This window comes from Bos javanicus, chromosome 8, assembly GCF_032452875.1.
Source record: "Bos javanicus breed banteng chromosome 8, ARS-OSU_banteng_1.0, whole genome shotgun sequence".
NCBI lineage: Eukaryota > Metazoa > Chordata > Mammalia > Artiodactyla > Bovidae > Bos > Bos javanicus.
In genome coordinates this window covers 81315785-81333535 of record NC_083875.1, presented here as the reverse complement: position 1 = coordinate 81333535, position 17751 = coordinate 81315785, and the positions used below count along the sequence as shown (strand labels likewise).

The 17751-nt window shown below is 40.5% G+C and overlaps 1 non-coding gene across 1 annotated transcript; it reads right to left on the bottom strand.

The window, feature by feature from the left end:
- Positions 1-1014: 1014 nt before the first annotated feature.
- On the bottom strand, positions 1015-1087 carry TRNAY-AUA (transfer RNA tyrosine (anticodon AUA)). The gene has a single exon. It is a non-coding gene; the product is annotated as a tRNA-Tyr (tRNA).
- Positions 1088-17751: the final 16664 nt, after the last annotated feature.

Below are 17751 nucleotides of genomic sequence, written 5' to 3'. Positions count from 1 at the left end.
AGAAAATAAATGCTAAAATGTTAGATTGGGGGAAAAGCCTTGAATGCAAAGTTCCAGCAATGACAGATTGTGACAGTGGTTTGGCCAAGTCCTCTGAAGGGAACCAGGGCCTTGACTGAAGTGAACTGTTCATGGAAAACACACACAGTTTTATGGTATCAAGTAGATTTAAAATTACTATAAAGACTCCAGACTACTCTGAATTCCATTCCCCCTGGATCAGCCATTTCTCATTTTCAATTTGTTTACTACTTCTGTCTTACTTGCCTTGCTTCACTGTGCTTAATGAAATTATTCTGGAGCCTCTCCTGATTTCAAATTAGAACCAGACAAAATTAACCTCCAAAAACAGAACTGCTATGGTCTGGTTTCTGTGAAATGACTTAATGCTGAGTGAAGTTATATGAACTAGAAATTTGAGACTCTGTTAAAAGATTGAGCTGCCACCACTTCATGTACCACATACATGTATCACTTCATGTGTACATGTATTAGGGGAATTCAAAGACAATGATTGGTCACATTCCTCGGTAACTGCATTGTAGTGGAGAAACCAGAAGAAAAGAAATTGGCTACCAATACCTGCCGAGGGTGTACAAACAGGAGATGAAGGGCAGAGTTGTAACTCAGTGACAGTGAAGCTGGGGCCATCTTCAATCAACTTTGGCAACTCTTTATTAAGGTGCACTGAGCTCATAACTGGTAACCTCTTCCCAATATCCACTTGGTAACTCTAGGATGGGATGGTAGGGCAAGAAGTGGGGGCGGGGGGGTGGGGGGGGTGGGCAACAAATGAAGAATTGTCCAAGGATCCCAGAGGGGCTTTACTGACTGTCTTGTGGGCTGTGGAGAGCTGTATGATGGTGGTACCACTTTTAACTATTGACATTGAAGTCGCTCAGTCGTGTCTGACTCTTTGCAACCTCATGGACAGTAGCCTACCCAGCTCCTTTGTCCATGGGATTTTCCTGGCAAGAATACTGGAGTGGGTTGCCATTTCCATCTCCAGGAGATTTTCCTGACCCAGGGATCAAACCCGGGTCTCCTGCTTTATAGGCAGATGCTTTACCATCTGAGCCACCAGGGAAGTACTTTTAACTATTAGGTCATGGAATTAATGATGGCTTGCTTTGAAAGAAACTATAGTTAGCTATCACTGGCCACGCCCCATCTCTCAGCTGTACCACTTTGGCACATGCCACCTGCTGGCCCTGATGTCTCTTTGCCTGCTTTCTCTGTCTGTGCCATAGAGTAGGACAAGAGAGCCTGGGATGAACACATGCAGCCCTCCCAGCAGCTTTAAGTAACGATAGATAGGAATGGTGTAGAAATACCCTGGCAGAAGGAGATACCCTCGAAGCACATTTTCTGAAGTTTCCCAGCAGGATCAAGCTTCTGTTGCCCATGGTGGTAACTGACTGGAGATCACACCCTTTATTAGCCTCTTCCCTTCCCAGTTTCACTTCTCCACTCCCTGGCTTTTGTTTTTGGCCTTTCTAGGATGGAATGAGAGAGCAAACATTAACAGGTAAATCCCAAATAGATCACTTGCGCTTGATCTTTGTCTCAGGGACTGCTTCTGGGGGAACCCAAACCAATATAGCTTCTATTTTTCAAAAGTTTCTCCTTTGTCTGTGGGATAATACCATGAATGCCTGGGCTGCCATATGTCTGTGTGCATTCATTAATTCACTGACTCATTTTCTCTTTTCAAAAAGCATCAATGGAATGCCTATTTGATGCAAAATTGCTGAGCCAGGTGCTAAAAAGACAGTAGTGAATAGTCATAAGTCTTCTCCCCTAAAGCAGCCTGTCCCAAAGAAACAAGTTATGTGCTACAAGTGTAATTTAAATTTCTTAGAGGCCACACTGGAAAAAAAAAAAAAAGAAAGAGAGAAGCTCAATATAGCAAAATACTGTCATTTCAATGTGTTCCCAGTCTTTGAAATCTAGTGTTTGTTTTGTATTGGCAGCCTCTCTCAGTTTGAACTGGCCACAGTTCAAGTGCTATGTAGACACATGTGGCTAAAGGCTCCTGCCATAGAAAACAGCTCAGTTCCTGAGGTTTATGGTTAGTGAGCAGGAAGGAGGGGCAGGTCACTTAAGAGGCAATCACACGATAGGAGGTTGGTTACCTGAGTTGGTGGTCCCCCAACTTAGTGTGTATCTGAATTGCCCAGAGAGCTAATACAGGACATAGAGTCTAAGGCTCATAGGAGACACCTGGGACTAAGCAGCCTCCCCAAGTTCTCCAGGGGACTGGATACACAGTGAAGCTTGACAACCTCTGCCCTACCTCACCCTCAACCAATCTCCTCACTCTCAGTTCTTTGTGAAAATGTGCATGGATGGATGCTAAGTCGCTTCACTCGTGTCCAACTCTTTGTGACCCGATGGACTGACTGTAGCCCACCAGGCTCCTCTATCCATGGGATTCTCCAAGCAAGAATCCTGGAGTGGGTTGCCGTGCCCTCCTCCAGGGGTTCTTCCCAACCCAGGGATCAAACCTGTCTCTTGTGTCTCCTGCATTGAGAGGTGGGTTCTTTCTACTAGCACCATCTGGGAAGCCCTTGTATAAGTGTAGAGGAGGAGAAATCATTTCCCCTCAACCCTCCCAAGTTCTTGGCTGAGTTCCCCCTGTAAAAAAAGACAGGTTAATGAGAGAAAAACAAGTGAAAGTCTGTTAGTGTGTATACCTGACATATACATGGGAGATACCCAGGAAAACTGAGTAGAACTCCCTCAAATGGCCCAAGCCACCACTTTAAATATATCTTCAGTTAAAGACAAAAGGGTGGGTGGGGCAGAAGGGGAGCCAGTTATGGGAGGGTACCCGGAAAACCCCACTAAAGGAGGACAAGTTTGTTATGTAGATTTAAGTGGTACCTTCTCCACTGATAAGTTTCTTGTGATTTACAGTCATCCTGTTCCTCCTGGTCTAGGGAGGGAGACACCACCATGGATGGAGAGTTCCCTTAAGAAAATAAATGCTCCTTGCTGCTGCTGCTGCTAAGTCGTGTCAGTCGTGTCCGACTCTGTGCGACCCCATAGATGGCAGCCTACCAGGCTTCTCTGTCCCTGGGATTCTCCAGGCAAGAACACTGGAGTAGGTTGCCATTTCCTTCTCCAATGCATGAAAGTGAAAAGTAAAAGTGAAGTTGCTCAGTCGTGTCCGACCCTTCATGATCCCATGGACTGCAGCCTACCAGGTTCCTCCGTCCATGGGATTTTCCAGGCAAGAGTACTGGAGTGGGTCACCAGTGCCTTCTCCATAGTAAATGGTAATTTCTACTGTTTTCAGATCTCCCATGCCTGCAGTTTCTCAAAATAATTCTTATGCCAAGGATGCATATGCATATTTAGGGGTGGTATACTGTGCTACTCTGCATAAGACTTGCTCTCAAATTCGTTTGTACCTTGGATGCACTTTGGAAGTATTAAAAAATACTGAAGCCTTGGTTTCATTCCAGAAATTCTAATTTGAAGGTCAGGATTGAGACCTATCCATCAAGGTATTAAAAGTCTCCCCAAGTGATTATAATGCATAGCCAAGTTTGAAAATCAAGGACCTAAGGTATGGTGTGTAACAGACAGCACTTACTTCAGGGGTCCAGTTTTGTAAAGATATTACCTATATGTATGTGTGTCCACAAGGAAGGATCTTGAAGGACATGTACAAACATGCCATTCCAGAAATGCAAGCGTGATTATAAAGATGTTCTTTGTAATTTTTCTGTGCTGGGTGTGCACAACATTTGAAATGGAAGCTAATGAAATGAAACCCAATGAAGAACACTATATAAGAGGTGGATCTAGATATATTTGGGCTTTATTTTTGGTTTGGGTTCTGCTCTTTGGCAATACTTTCCTAAGTGTTTAACTTGATCTTGATTTGAATGGGTTGAATGCTTCTCATCTTTGCCCCCTGGAAGGATGGATGGCCCTGGAAGGTTGGCTCTGGCAGCCTCATAGAGATGTCTGGAGAGCGTCAGAGGTGGCAGAGAAACCAGTTAGGAAGCTGGTGTTAGCCTTTTCAGGACTGGGTCAGATTTGTGAGCATGCTTTCCTACACTGTTTCTGGATCCCTGGTCAAGAGGGCTTTGCAGTTGGGTTTCTGAAGTCTCCTTGGCACTTGGGAATTAGCATGAGGCTTCATGCTGGGTTGGGCTGTCAGGGATGAAAACAACTCTGAAATGTCAGGCTTTGGTTTCAGATATAAACCTGCTTGCATTTAAATTAAATATTGAATGAATTTAAGGCTATAAACATTGATCTTCTCTGAGAACAGTTGCATTTAAGTCTGAGTGATCAAATTCAGAGGTGCTAAATTTTGTGTGTTTGCATACATAATCCCTGGTGTTCAAGATTGATCGGAGCGCATTCACTCGGGTGCAACCATATATTTTTGCAATGAAATCTGGTCTTCTCTTTCAGCCACTGTGTAATGTCTTCAGTGTTTCAGTTTATTCATGGAAATCACATTAAAATATTCTAAGTTCAATTTAAAAATTGCAGTACAATTAAGCTTAAACTGTTGCTAACTTTTAAAAAGTCATCTATACGGTGGTTTGATCTCTGACAGAAATGAATTGAAACCAAAAAGAAAGAACACTGTTTTGATTATTCAGTTCTTGTGTCTTCCTTGGTTTTCATGTCCATGTTCATGTATTTTGCTTTGTCTTTCTTTCCCAGTAAACTCAACCCGAAGTGACAGACTGCTCTACAGTAGTCAGATGCTGAATTTCTTTTAGCACAGTGCAAAATGGTCTCATTCTTTCAAAATAGGCTTTTGCTTTGGAATATAACATGATGAGGGAAATGCATGTAGCCCACATCCTTCCTTGAGCCTCTTGCAAGGTCCAGACCGTCTGAGGAGCTGGGGGTGGGCGGGTCGTTAGGAGGTGATTTGCCTGATTTGGGCTATAACCAGCCTGCTTTTGTTGCAGGGGTGGGTGAGAAGGATTTGGGTGAGTTTGGGGAGACACACACAAAGGAAATCAGTCCCAAATATTCATTGGAAGGACTGATGCTGAAGCTGAAGCTCCAATATTTTGGCCACCTGATGTGAAGAACCAACTCATTCGAAAAGACCCTGATGCTGGGAAAGACTGAAGGCAGGAGGAGAACGGGACGACAGAGGATGAGATGGTTGGATGGCATCACTGACTTGATGGACATGAGTTTGAGCAAGCCCCAGGAGTTGGTGATGAACAGGGAAGCCTGGCATGCTACAGTCCATGGGGTCACAAAGAGTCAGACACAACTGAGCAACTGAACTGAACTGGGGAGAGACAGGGGTGGGAGACAGATGCTCTGGTGCTTGTCCTATCTCTACCTTGCTGGCCTTGGGGAGTCCTCGGTGAGAGACTCAGCTCCCTCCAGCTCCTACTGACAAAATATGACCCTGAGTCAGTGATACTTTCTCCTCAGTCTTTTAGGGACTACATCACCAGGCTATCATTGAGACCTGGTGCCACTGGGAGCATCCAGAGAAAGCCAGAACATGGACTTGGGCCATCCTGTGGTGGGCGCTGAAAGCAGGGCTCAGTGTAGCTGAGGGCAGAGAGCATCAAAGAAGAGACCAGGAGAGAGGAAAAATGTGGGGGTGCCCTGCTTGAAGAATGCAGCTGATATGGGAGCCCAGATAAGACTCTAGCCAGGGGCACCGAGACTTAACCTGTGACACTTTTCAGTGTTCTAGAAGATGTCAGTTCAAGGGTCAGAGAAATATGGGCTTTCCCTATTAATATGACTCCATGTATACTCATCTCCTGTATTAAAGGCAAACAGAATGAAAACACTTTTATTCAGGAGTAATGGCTTATATTAGCAACAGAAATGCTTCCTGAGCTACGTGGGAAGGTCAGGGGTGACAGGCTACAACATCCAGTCTTGGGTTTCTAGAAAGATTCCTAGAAATCTTGCACTGGTGCATAACAATAAACAAGCAGTGTTTGGATTTTCACAGAGGATATGCCCTCGGCCAGCAGTCATCCGCAGAAAGTCTTCAGAAACGCACGTGATGCCGAAAGAGGTATTGCTTTGGGAGTACCTTGTAATCAGTTCCAAACTCTTACCAAACAGCAACACAGTCTATAATTTCTATGTAAACTCAGCTCATTGTTTGCACCGTGTTATGTTTCTTTGCTGAGGATGTGTTATCCATCAAAAAACAACAGTTTTGGCTATTCAAACTAGGCAGTCACCTGAAGTTGCTGGAGGGAATGGTTGCTTTGTTCAGCAGGGGTGGTCTGTTTGGTGAGACAACCAGGAGACCCAGGATCAGGAAGCCTGGGGTCCTGACATTACTCATTGTGCAAGCCTGGACTTCCTGTCTTATAAAATGAGAGCCTAAATGTATGTTTTATTCAGTAACTATTTGCTGGGTAGCAGATTTGTGTCACATACTTCCACAGACCTTTCTCAACCCAATCATCACCACTTCATTTCTGATTTCCAAGGTTCACTTCAGTCCTAAGAATTTAATGTGCCTGGGAACTTGAGTTTCGAATTCTCTGAGAAACTTACTTGGTATGTAAAAGAAATGGAAACATCTCAGTTATTTTTCCTGATTTTAACTTGTCAGTTATAAATATTCACACAACACAGAAATCTATAAAATAAAAACCACTTGGAAGCATCCCTGTCAGCAATAACCACAGTCCATATTTTGGTGTAGCCCTGTCTAGACCTGCTTCTGTGGAGCCTCATACACATTTATTTTTCCTAGGGTATTTTTAGACGTCTTCCAAATCCCCATGTGTTTTTCTCCCTCACTTCATGTTATGTGGATATTTTTCCACATCAATGTGAAAACTTTTCATGTCAAAAAATATAGATCTACATCATCATTTTCAATGGCTTCAAAACACTCCATTATATGGTTAAATCATAATCTATGTATTGTTGATAGACACTGAGGTTGATTCCACTTATTGTATGAAAACAAAAAAAAGATGAATGTCACTGTATATCCATCTTTGTGAATATATATCTTCATTTCTCTATTTTTCCCCCTTAGATGAATTCCTAGAACTGGAAATTCTAATTCAAAAGATGCTTAGTGAGCCTGTACCAATTTACATTCTTGCCACAGTGTATAAGAATGCCCGTTTCTCTAAACTCTAGCTACATTGTCATTGGTTGTCCTTTAAAATTTTTACCAAATGCCAGACAAAAGACGGTAACTTTTTTTTTATTCCTTTGATTATTAGCAAAGTTGAATATCCTTTTTCTGTGTTTATTGATTATTTTATTATTTTCTTTTGTAAATTGTCTATCTATAACTTTCCTTCATTCTTTTATAGGAAAATATTTTCTTATTGCTTTGTAAAGACTCTTTCTATATTAAGAATACTCTATAAGTGCTAACACAGACCACATACTTTTATTCTCAAATTACTCTTATTTTAAATTAAAGCTCAATTCATTCATTAGTATCTAATATATAAATGGAAAACTTGAGGTATGTTAAGTAAATTGCTAGATGAAGGTCAAACCTTATTTTATATAATAATTTACTTCCAAATTTTACTTTTTTCTTAAATTTCACTCCCACTCGTTGTACATAAGCCTTTCTGAGTCCCCAACTCCCACTTCAGTTCCCCAAAAGTGAGGCTATTAAGATACTGAGTGATTAGAGGATTTGAACATTTTGAAAGAGAAGTAGGTGGTGACGGCACGTTATTGAAACTTGAAAGAAAGCCAGTGTGATATAATTTCACATTGAGAGTTGATCACTATGGCAACAAAGAACAAATTTTGAAAAATAAGGTTCAATATAATAGAATTAGGGGAGAAAATTGATTAAAATAAAAGGACTGTTTATCTTTTGTTTTTTTTTCAACCTGTTTATCATGTGCACGAAAACTCTACATGAGCACCCAAAAACATATTTCTGCTTTCAAAAGCAAACAGATTTTAATTATGTTTATATTATATGAAGTCACAAGAAGGCAATATTGTTCTTGTTTCTAATAATAGTGACAGTATCTCTTTGGAGTCTTTTATTTGAGAAGAAATAGGGGAATTTACAATACACACATGGGCTTCCTTAGTGGCTCAGTGGTAAAGAATCTTCCTGCCAATGCAGGAGACAAGAGTTTGACTCCTGGGTTGGGAATATCCTCTGGAGAAAGAAATGGCAACCTACTCCAGCATTCTTGCCTGGAAATTTTCAGGACAGAGGAGCCTGGCAGGCTATAGTCCAATGGGGCCGCAAAAGATTCAGACGTGATTTAGCAACTAAACAACAACAACAACAAAATAAACATAGCTTTGAATTCTCTCCTTTTTTTTTTTAACTCAGTACTTCCACCCACCCATTCATTCATCCAATAAATACTTACTGAGCCACTGTTAACTGAAAATACAGTACTGAGGAAATTCAAACCTGGTCTCTATCCTCAGGAAGCTTACATTCTGTAGGAGATATTGTACCATATTCTTTGAAACATGAATTCAATAGTACCTAATATTCCAGTGTATGTATACATGATAACTTAATTATACTATTGTTTTACATTCAGACTGATTTGAATTATTATAATAGATGATTAAATGATGAGCAAACCTGTATATTAATATGAGTTGCTGATTATATCCTTAGGATTGCTTCCTAGAAAGGGAATTACTAGCTAAAAATACCTAAATGTCTCTCTTTAAAAAATAAAAAAATTTATAAATGATAAAAATCACAGTTTTCCCAGTGAAAAGATTATCTTAACTGTAACATTATTTCTAGAAACACAGCATGGTTAGAATAGGGCAATAAATTACTTTTTAAAATTAGTATCTCCTGAAGTAGGTGTGGAGTGTTGAATTTTGCTTTAGAAACCAAACTGAAGTTTAATAGAATATCAAAATTCAATCAGCTCAGTTCAGTCACTCAATTGTTTCCAACTCTTTGTGACCCCATGGACCGCAGCACGCCAGGCTTTCCTGTCCATCACCAACTCCCGGAGCCTGCTCAGACTGATGTCCATCAAGCCAGTGATGCCATCCAACCATCTCACCCTCTGTCATCCCTTTCTCCTCCTGCCTTCAATCTTTCCTAGCATCAGGGTCTTTTGTACTGAGTCGGTTCTTCACATCAGGTGGCCAAAGTATTGGAGCTTCAGCTTCAGCATCAGTCCTTCCAATGAATATTCAAGACTGATTTCCTTTAGGATTGACTAGTTTGATCTCCTTGCAGTCCAAGTCCAAAATTCATTATTATTATTTGTTTCATAGAGGCTTTGTAGAGAAGGTCATCTTTTGATCAGAAAGAAAAGAGATGCCATATCTATGCATTAAGGGAAAAACATGATCCAGTTTAGATATTAATCTCCTTCTTTAGGAGATAAGTCCTTGTAGTCAACAGGCAAGTTAGGAACATCAGAGTCCAGTGGTCTAAGGAGTCAGTCAAGAGTTAATTGTCTTACTGGTCTGTCATCACTCATGACCATAACTCCCCATGACGAGTGATAGCTTCTTGCACCCCATTTTTATCCCATAAAGGCTTCTCATTCCTTCTGTCAATTATGTTGTTTTCCAAAATATAGAGTATTTATTTGGAATCCATTTTACTTGCTCGAAAGACATTTGCATTACATTTTACAAATCATCAGACCTGCCAACATAGTATTGTACAAAATTTACATTTGCAAGAATCAAAATGATAAACTCTACTTCCTTTCATTTGGCTCAAAACATATGTACTCCAGTAAGTATTTTTCAAGGAATTACTTTTGCCTGATGAGGAAACAAGAAGGAAACTGCACAAATGTTAAGAGTTTAGGTTTCTGTTCTTGGGTCTGAATTTATAAGATTTCAGGCAAGTTACTGGGTCTCTGCACCTGAGTTTCCCTGCCTATAAAATGAGAAGGTTGGACTCGATGGTTTCTAGTCATGTCTAGGGGTCCTTCTTTTCCTTTTCATGCCCCCCACTCATAGTTTATCCTCATTTTTCAATCATATGGTAATTCTATTCCTAGTTTTTCAAGGAACCTCCATATTGTTCTCCATAGTGGCTGTATCAATTTACATTCCTACTGTATTGCTCTTCATCCTGTTCACGATGCCAATTATCTCGTTGTTCACACTGTCCACACTGTTTGCTGAACCCAGGGTAGGCAAGGTGCTAGCTGAGAGGTTGGAGGGAGCCATAGAAACTGAAGACAATTTTATTCTCTCCTGGCTGGCCTGGCAGCCATAACACAGCCTCTCTCCTGGTTGACGCAGGAGCTGTAGCAGCGGCCACAACATCACCATAACAGAGCCCTGAAGGAGCCATAACATAACCTCATATAACATAATCATGATGCTCTCCAAGGTAGCCCCAAGGCAGCAGCAGCCAGGGCTTTCATGGTGAAGCTCATACCAGCATACTGCACACAGTAGCCTGCAACCAAATAAGTACCTCGTGACAAAGCAAGTAACTCGTAGCACACATGCACAGTGCTATAAGTTACAGAGTCATTGTTACCAAACATTAGGTGAGCGAGAGACTGTGGGGCGAGAGAGCCTGACTACACCATCTTGGCTAATTTGCTCTTGTCCTACACCTACCAGCAGTGCAAGAGGGTTCCCTTTTCTCGGCATCCTCTCCAGCACTTATTGTTTGCAGAATTTTTGATGATGGCCATTCTGACCAGAGTGAGGTAATATCTCATTGTAGTTTTGATTTGCATTTCTCTAATAATCAGCAGTGTTAAGCATCTTTTCATGTATTTATTGGCTATCTGTGTGTTTTCTTTGAAGAAATATCTGTTTATGCCTCTTGCCTAATTTTTTATTTGGTTGATTGTTTTTCTGATATTGAGCTGTATAAACTGCTTATATATTTTGGAGATTAATCCTTTGTCAGTTGCTTAATTTCAATTATTTTCTCCTATTCTGAGGGTTGTCTTTTCATCTTGTTTATGGTTTCCTAGTACTGATAAACCTATTTGCAGGGAAGGAATGGAGGTGAAGAAGTAGAGAATGGATTTGTGGACACAGTAGGGGAAGGAGAGGGCGGAACAAATTGAGAAAGTAGCATTGACATATATACACTATCATGTGTAAATTAGATAGCTAGTGGGAAGCTGTTATATAACACAGGAATCCCAACCTGGAGCTCTGTGATGACCCAGTGGGTGGAATGGAGGGGAGGGGAAGGAGGCTCAAGATGGAGGGTATATATATATATCATTATGATTGATTTGCAAGGAGATCCAACCAGTCCATCCTAAAGGAAATCAGTCCTGAGTGTTCACTGGAAGGACTGATGTTGAAGCTGAAACTCCAATACTTTGGCCACCTGATGCGAAGAGCTGACTCATTTGAAAAGACCCTGATGTTGGGAAAGATTGAAGGCAGGAAAAGAAGGGGACGACAGAAGATGAAATGGTTGGATGGCATCACCAACTCAATGGACGTTAGTTTGGGTAAACTCCAGGAGTTGGTGATGGACAGGGAGACCTGGTGTGCTGCAGTCCATGGGGTCACAAAGAGTCGGACACGACTGAGGGACTGAACTGAACTGAGCTGAACAACAGAAAACACAACATTGAAAAGCAATTTTCCTCCAATTGAAATAAAAATCTGGATCTCCTAGGAAGCATAGGGGTTGATTATGGAGGAAACAGCAAAACTGCTAGTAAGGCAAGGCTAAACTAGAGAGAAGGGAATATATATGCCCTTGAACTCCTATTCACGAGGAGTTCTCAGACTCCAAGTCCAAAGCTTGTGAAGAAAGCTGATGCTGAAAAAGATAGGGAATAAATTCAGCAATTGGCTGAGGAATTTACTCCCAAGGAGCAATCTAAAAATGATTTTAAAATAAGTATTTCTACAGATGGCCAATGGTCACATGAAAAGATGCTCAATATCACTAATGATTGTGCTGTGTGCTCAGTCTCTCAGTTGTGTTCAACTCTCTGTTACTCTTTGGACTGCATCCTACAAGGCTCCTCTGTCCAGGGGTTTTTTTAGGCAAGAATACAGGAGTGAGTTGCCATTTCCTCCTCCAGAAGATCTTCCTGACTCAGGGATCAAACCCATGTCTCCTGTGGCTCCTGCATTGCAGGCAGATTCTATATCCACTGAGCCACCAGGAAAACCCTCACTAATGACTAGACAAATGCAAATCAAAACTATAATAAAGTATCACCTCATACCATTAAAATGGCCATCATCAAAAAGTACGAAAAGCAAATGATGGATAGGGTGTGGAGAAAAGGGAACTCTCCTGCACTGTTGGTGGGAGTGTAAATTGGTATAGCCACTGTGGAAAACACTATGAAGATTCCTTAAGAAACTTAAAATAGAATTACTATATGATCCTGCAATCCCACTCTTGGGCATATATCTGGAGAAATCTCTAGTTGGAAAAGATACATGCACCCCAGTATTCATATCAGCACTGTTCACAATAGGCAAGACATGGAAGCAACCTAAATGTCCATTAACAAATGAATAGATAAGCTGAGCGCCGAAGAATTGATGCTTTTGAACTGTGGTGTTGGAGAAGACTCTTGAGAGTCCCTTGGACTGCGAGGAGATCCAACCAGTCCATTCTGAAGGAGAGCAGCCCTGGGATTTCTTTGGAAGGACTGATGCTAAAGCTGAAACTCCAGTACTTTGGCCACCTCATGCAAAGAGTTGACTCACTGGAAAGGACTCTGATGCTGGGAGGGATTGGGGGCAGGAGGAGAAGGGGACCACAGAGAATGAGATGGCTGGATGGCATCACTGACTCAATAGACGTGAGTCTGAGTGAACTCTGGGAGTTGGTGATGGACAGGGAGGCCTGGCGTGCTGCGATTCATGGGGTCGCAAAGAGTCAGACACGACTGAGCGACTGATCTGATCTGACCTGATATACAATGGAGTACTACTCAGCTATAAAAGGAATAAAATAATGCCATTTGCAGTAATATGGATGGACCTAGAGATTATCATACTAAATGAAGTAAGTCATAGAAAAACAAATATCATATGATATCACCTATATGTGGAATCTAAAAAAATGATACAAATGAACTTATTTACAAAAGAGAAACAGAGTCCAGACATAGAAAACAAATTCATGGTTTCCAAGAGGGAAGGGAAAGAGGGATAAATAAGGAGTTTGGGATTAGCAAAGCTATATATAAATATATGTAAAATAAACACTATATATATAAACAACGAAGTCCTACTGTATAGCACAGGGAACTATATTTAATATCTTTTAATAAACTGTAATGGAAAAGAAAATGAAAAAGAATATATATATCCATATGTTATATGTACATATATATGTAACTGAATCCATTTGCTGTACACCAGAAACTAACACCACACTGTAAATCGACCATACTTAAAAAAAGTTTAAAAAATGTCTAAAATCAAAAGAGACAGAGAAAGGAAAAATATTCATTTGAACCGTGCAATCACTAGGCACGGGGGTGTCAATTTGTTCTTTGGTAATTAAGAATCTGAGGCTTAGACAGATTAAGAAACTAGCTCAATGTCCCACAGCCAGTAAGTAGGAGAGCCAGGTGTCACAGTCAGGGCTTTGAGTACAAAGCTAATTACTTAAGCACTGTTTTATTATCCCTATCAGTGTCTACAAAGTAAAATGTCTTTACATGTTTCAGACTATCCTAAAGGAAGAAATACAACAGAGCACTTGTTGAAAAATAAATTGAGCATGCAGAAATGTGGCCTCCACTGCTGAATTAGAAAACAAAAACTCATTCCATGGAATTTCAATTCAGTAAACGTATACTGAGCATCTACATCTTGTCCATCTCCTTGCTAAGTGCTATGAGGGTGGGTGATGGTGGTGGGGAGAGAAAACAGTAGAATTTGAAGTCTCATAGAGGGAAGGACCTGGGCCTGTCCACCAGTTTACAATAATGTTTGGCAAGATGAGCTCATGGGAAAAAGAATGGTGCGGCCAATCAGACAACCAGGATGCCAGAGAAAGCAGTGGCAGGGGAGGCATTCAAGCACAGTATTGAACCATGTGCACAATCTGGATGGAGTGATCTGCCAGGGACACAACTCCAGGGAACAGGAATAACTTGTCAAACAGAAAGACATAGGGAAGACAGACCCACTTTCAGGGCCCAGTCTCTGGGGTCGCACAGAGTCGGACATGACTAAAGCGACTTAGCAGCAGCAGCAGCAGTAATTAGAGAGGAAAGATTCCACAGGAGGGGCAAGAATGCATTTGTACAGATCAGATTAAGTTCAGGTTACACCTATCCCTCACTTAGTGAGTATCATTCATTTCTGCAAAGCTTGCTATAAAGTGAAAAGTCAGTAAGGGAAGAAATTTTTTCATTAATTTTAATAGGAAAAATTAGAATGTGTTCCAGATCAGAGCTAAGATGCCTAATGTGCAGAGGTAGAAAGCATATCAGTTGGACAATGATACCTTTATATAGGTCCTAAAGAACAATCTTAAGGTTAATAAATACAATTTGTACACCACTCACAAAAGGTTTTGGTTCCTTCCCAGGATGGAAGAGAAGATGACAGCTCGTGTTAGTTGATGAAGGAAAGACACCATGAAATCATTTTCTTTCTGCTCCATTTTCTTTATCAACTTTTCCGACTTTTGAGGGGCCCAAGATTTTCCTGCACTAAAACCGCACAGGAAAATAAAATTTTAACTCAGAAAACATCTTTTGGGCAAAATGAAAGCTGTGATGAAGCACCTGGAAACGAAGGCTGCACAGCACAGGTGGAGGAGTTGTCAGAGACGGCAGTTCTGCATCCTTCCCACTCAGTGGAATCTAGGCAAAGCCAAACATCTGCGAGTCACCCGAACATGTACCATTAGCCTCGGTCATCCTCCAAGGGAGTCTGTGGGTAAACTCATGAGTATGGCTTTGCTTGAAATGCAATGTTGAGCAATCTATTTGCTATTTAAGTTTGGAGGTTAAAACTCATCATGTTAGAAAAACAGGAATTGGTGTTTGCAGAGTGAACCTTTTCAAGAGCCCTTAGTGTGAAAAGTCACTAAGGAACATTTCTTAACCTTGTGAAATAGGTTTGTGCTTGTGAGGTGGGAATTTCTGGTGAGATAACTAAACTCTTCCTCTTGGAGACAGATGCACTACTAAGAAATACCTGCTTCTACCTGTGTACAGGGAACCTCCCATTGTACTTGGAGGCAAACAGAGGCAGTGGCCTCAATCCTCAGAACATTCTGGTGGCCCTTTCCTATCAACATCTAAAGAATGGGATGTTTGAATCGCAAACAATTATGTGTCACATATTCATAATATTTGTGGTCTTGTGAAAAGTGTGTTACTTCTGTGTATAATCTTTTTGATAAATATCTGCTGAAGTCCTGATGATCTTGTTATTAAAATAGCACAACAAAATTATGAAGACCAATTCATGTGTTATAACAGGAGTTGTTTGGTTTTCTAGGTTGATGTGTAGCTAAGACAAATATTGACTTCACTTTCAACTTGATGCTTCCAGCATATATGCCACTAACCTCCTAATGAGGGGACAACTGCTCAAAGGGAGAAATTAAAGAAAATATGAAGTGAGAGGGAAATTCTGAGTTACTATCATTAAGAAAGAAAATAGATAAGCTAGTCAGTAATCTTTACTAATTGGTTTTTTCTTTTTGGTCATTTGTCTCCAATGTCTCAAATACGGAAATAACCAGGTCAAACCCTGTGTAGGCCTGGCAATAGGCTATTCCTCAGAAGAAAAGGGTAGTAAGTCTGCTAGTCTTATCTTTAATTTTGAATATTGCACATTTTTTCTTTCATCTCCATCAAAATGAAAACAGATGTACAATGAGGTTGACTTCACATTCATTGCTGAATTAAATAATAACTTGAGAAACAAGAGGGCCGCTCAATGTTTACTCACACTCCACTACTCTATTAAATAATTAGTTAGGGGTTCATCATTTTATGGTTAATAATAAGGATGATGACAATAATTAGTTATGCAGAAGTGATGCATGAACTTCGAGGCATCATGAGCCATCTTCCCTACTGAGATGCAGAGAGCTTTTGAGGTTTATCTAAATTAAGGCTAATTTAGCCTGAAATAACTATGGGCAGTGGAACAATTACATCAAAGGTATTTGCATCTTCATATAAATTGTAGCTCTCAGACCTGGGATCCCTTGAGGTGTATGTATTTTTCAATCTTGACGTAGAACACAAATTTGACCCTAATTTATATTCAGGAAGACTCTGATTGAAGAATTCTTAATAATTAATATGTGAAAACCAAGACCACACATGTATATTAATGGCTAGACAATTATGTTAATGGATAAATAATGTTCTATCACATATTTTAATTATATATTTTATTGGCAGGTTGCTTCTAGAAGTGGCTTTCTCAAAACAAGCCACTTGAGCTTGTAACACTTGAACTTGTTACTCCCATTTAGCACAACGGGGAGCAAGAGGCACATGGAGCAGGTAACATCCTCAAGGTCAAAGAAGTAAAGTAGGAAATGGAGTTCACAGCCCTTGAGCTGGAGTTGTTTGCTTAGTTCTTCTTTGTTGCTTCTGGTCTGTTGCCTAGAAACAGTGGTGCTTCCTTGCCCAACAGCATAATATCTGCAAAGCATGCTATTACCAGTGTGGAGTTTTTAAGCAGAACTCAAATTCTTGTAAATTAGTTCTTTGAATTCTGTATATGGCAAGAACAAACAAACAAACAAAAAAACAGAAGTTCTTCTGAAACAATCATAGTTTGTGGAAGTTGAATTCTGCCAAGGTCTGAAAAAAGAATTTTTATCCTAAGGACTTATTTAGTGCCACTTTTCTTTTGGAGTTTCCTTTTCTTTTAGTTTGCTATTTATCTTTTCAATTTATTTAATTATTTTTAAGAGGTGATATAGTATATCACAGCCAAAAGGAATCTGTTTCTCATAGGAGAGAATAATAATAAAGAACTTTGAAAGCAGCAAGAATAGTACCTGGTAATAATTGGCCGTTTACTAGATGCCAACACTGTTTTCTATATTGAACTTGTAAATGGTGGCATCAGAATTTGAATCTAAGACTCTGGTACTGATGTACAACCATCAGTCTCATGACACTATCTTAGAATAGCACAATGGCCATGACCATGAGCTCTGGGGTCAGTCTCAACATCCTGTCCTGGCTGTACTCTTTATTACCTTAGACATATTGTTCTAATGCTATTGTCTTTCTTCAGTACAAAAAAGGGAGGGTAAATATATTCACCGTTAATACATTAGTTAGGAGGGGTCGAATGACATAATGCATGTTAAGCACCTTATGCTTGGCACATAGTGGGTATTCTGTGTTAGCTATCGCCATTGTTATCTATAGTATTAACCAGGAAATCTCTGTACAAAATGCTTTTCAGAATTGGAAGGGATCTTTAAGTTCACCGTTCAACCTCATCAATTTCTGATGAAGAAACTGAAGTGGGAGAGGCTAAGTAATTCATACAAGGTCCCTAAATTAGATAGTGCTCAAGTCAGTACTGGTCAACGTTCTCAAGATGTGTTAGCCTTCAAGAGTGGGAAGGTGTGTGTGTGTGAACACAGGTAGAGGTGGGGATGCAGAAATATAACAAGAGATTCAGACAGGCTTTGAGAACCAAGTTAGGAGGTGTGCATGTGTGTCTGTGTGGATGGGAGCATGTTTTTCCAGGACGCCAACTTGCTGTAGCAGAGGCTATGGAATAGTACAGGGTTTGGGTATGCAGAAAGTCCTATTTATGAATACATCAGATGGGCCCTGGAGGATGCAAATAAGGCCTGGCCATGGAACCAGGATT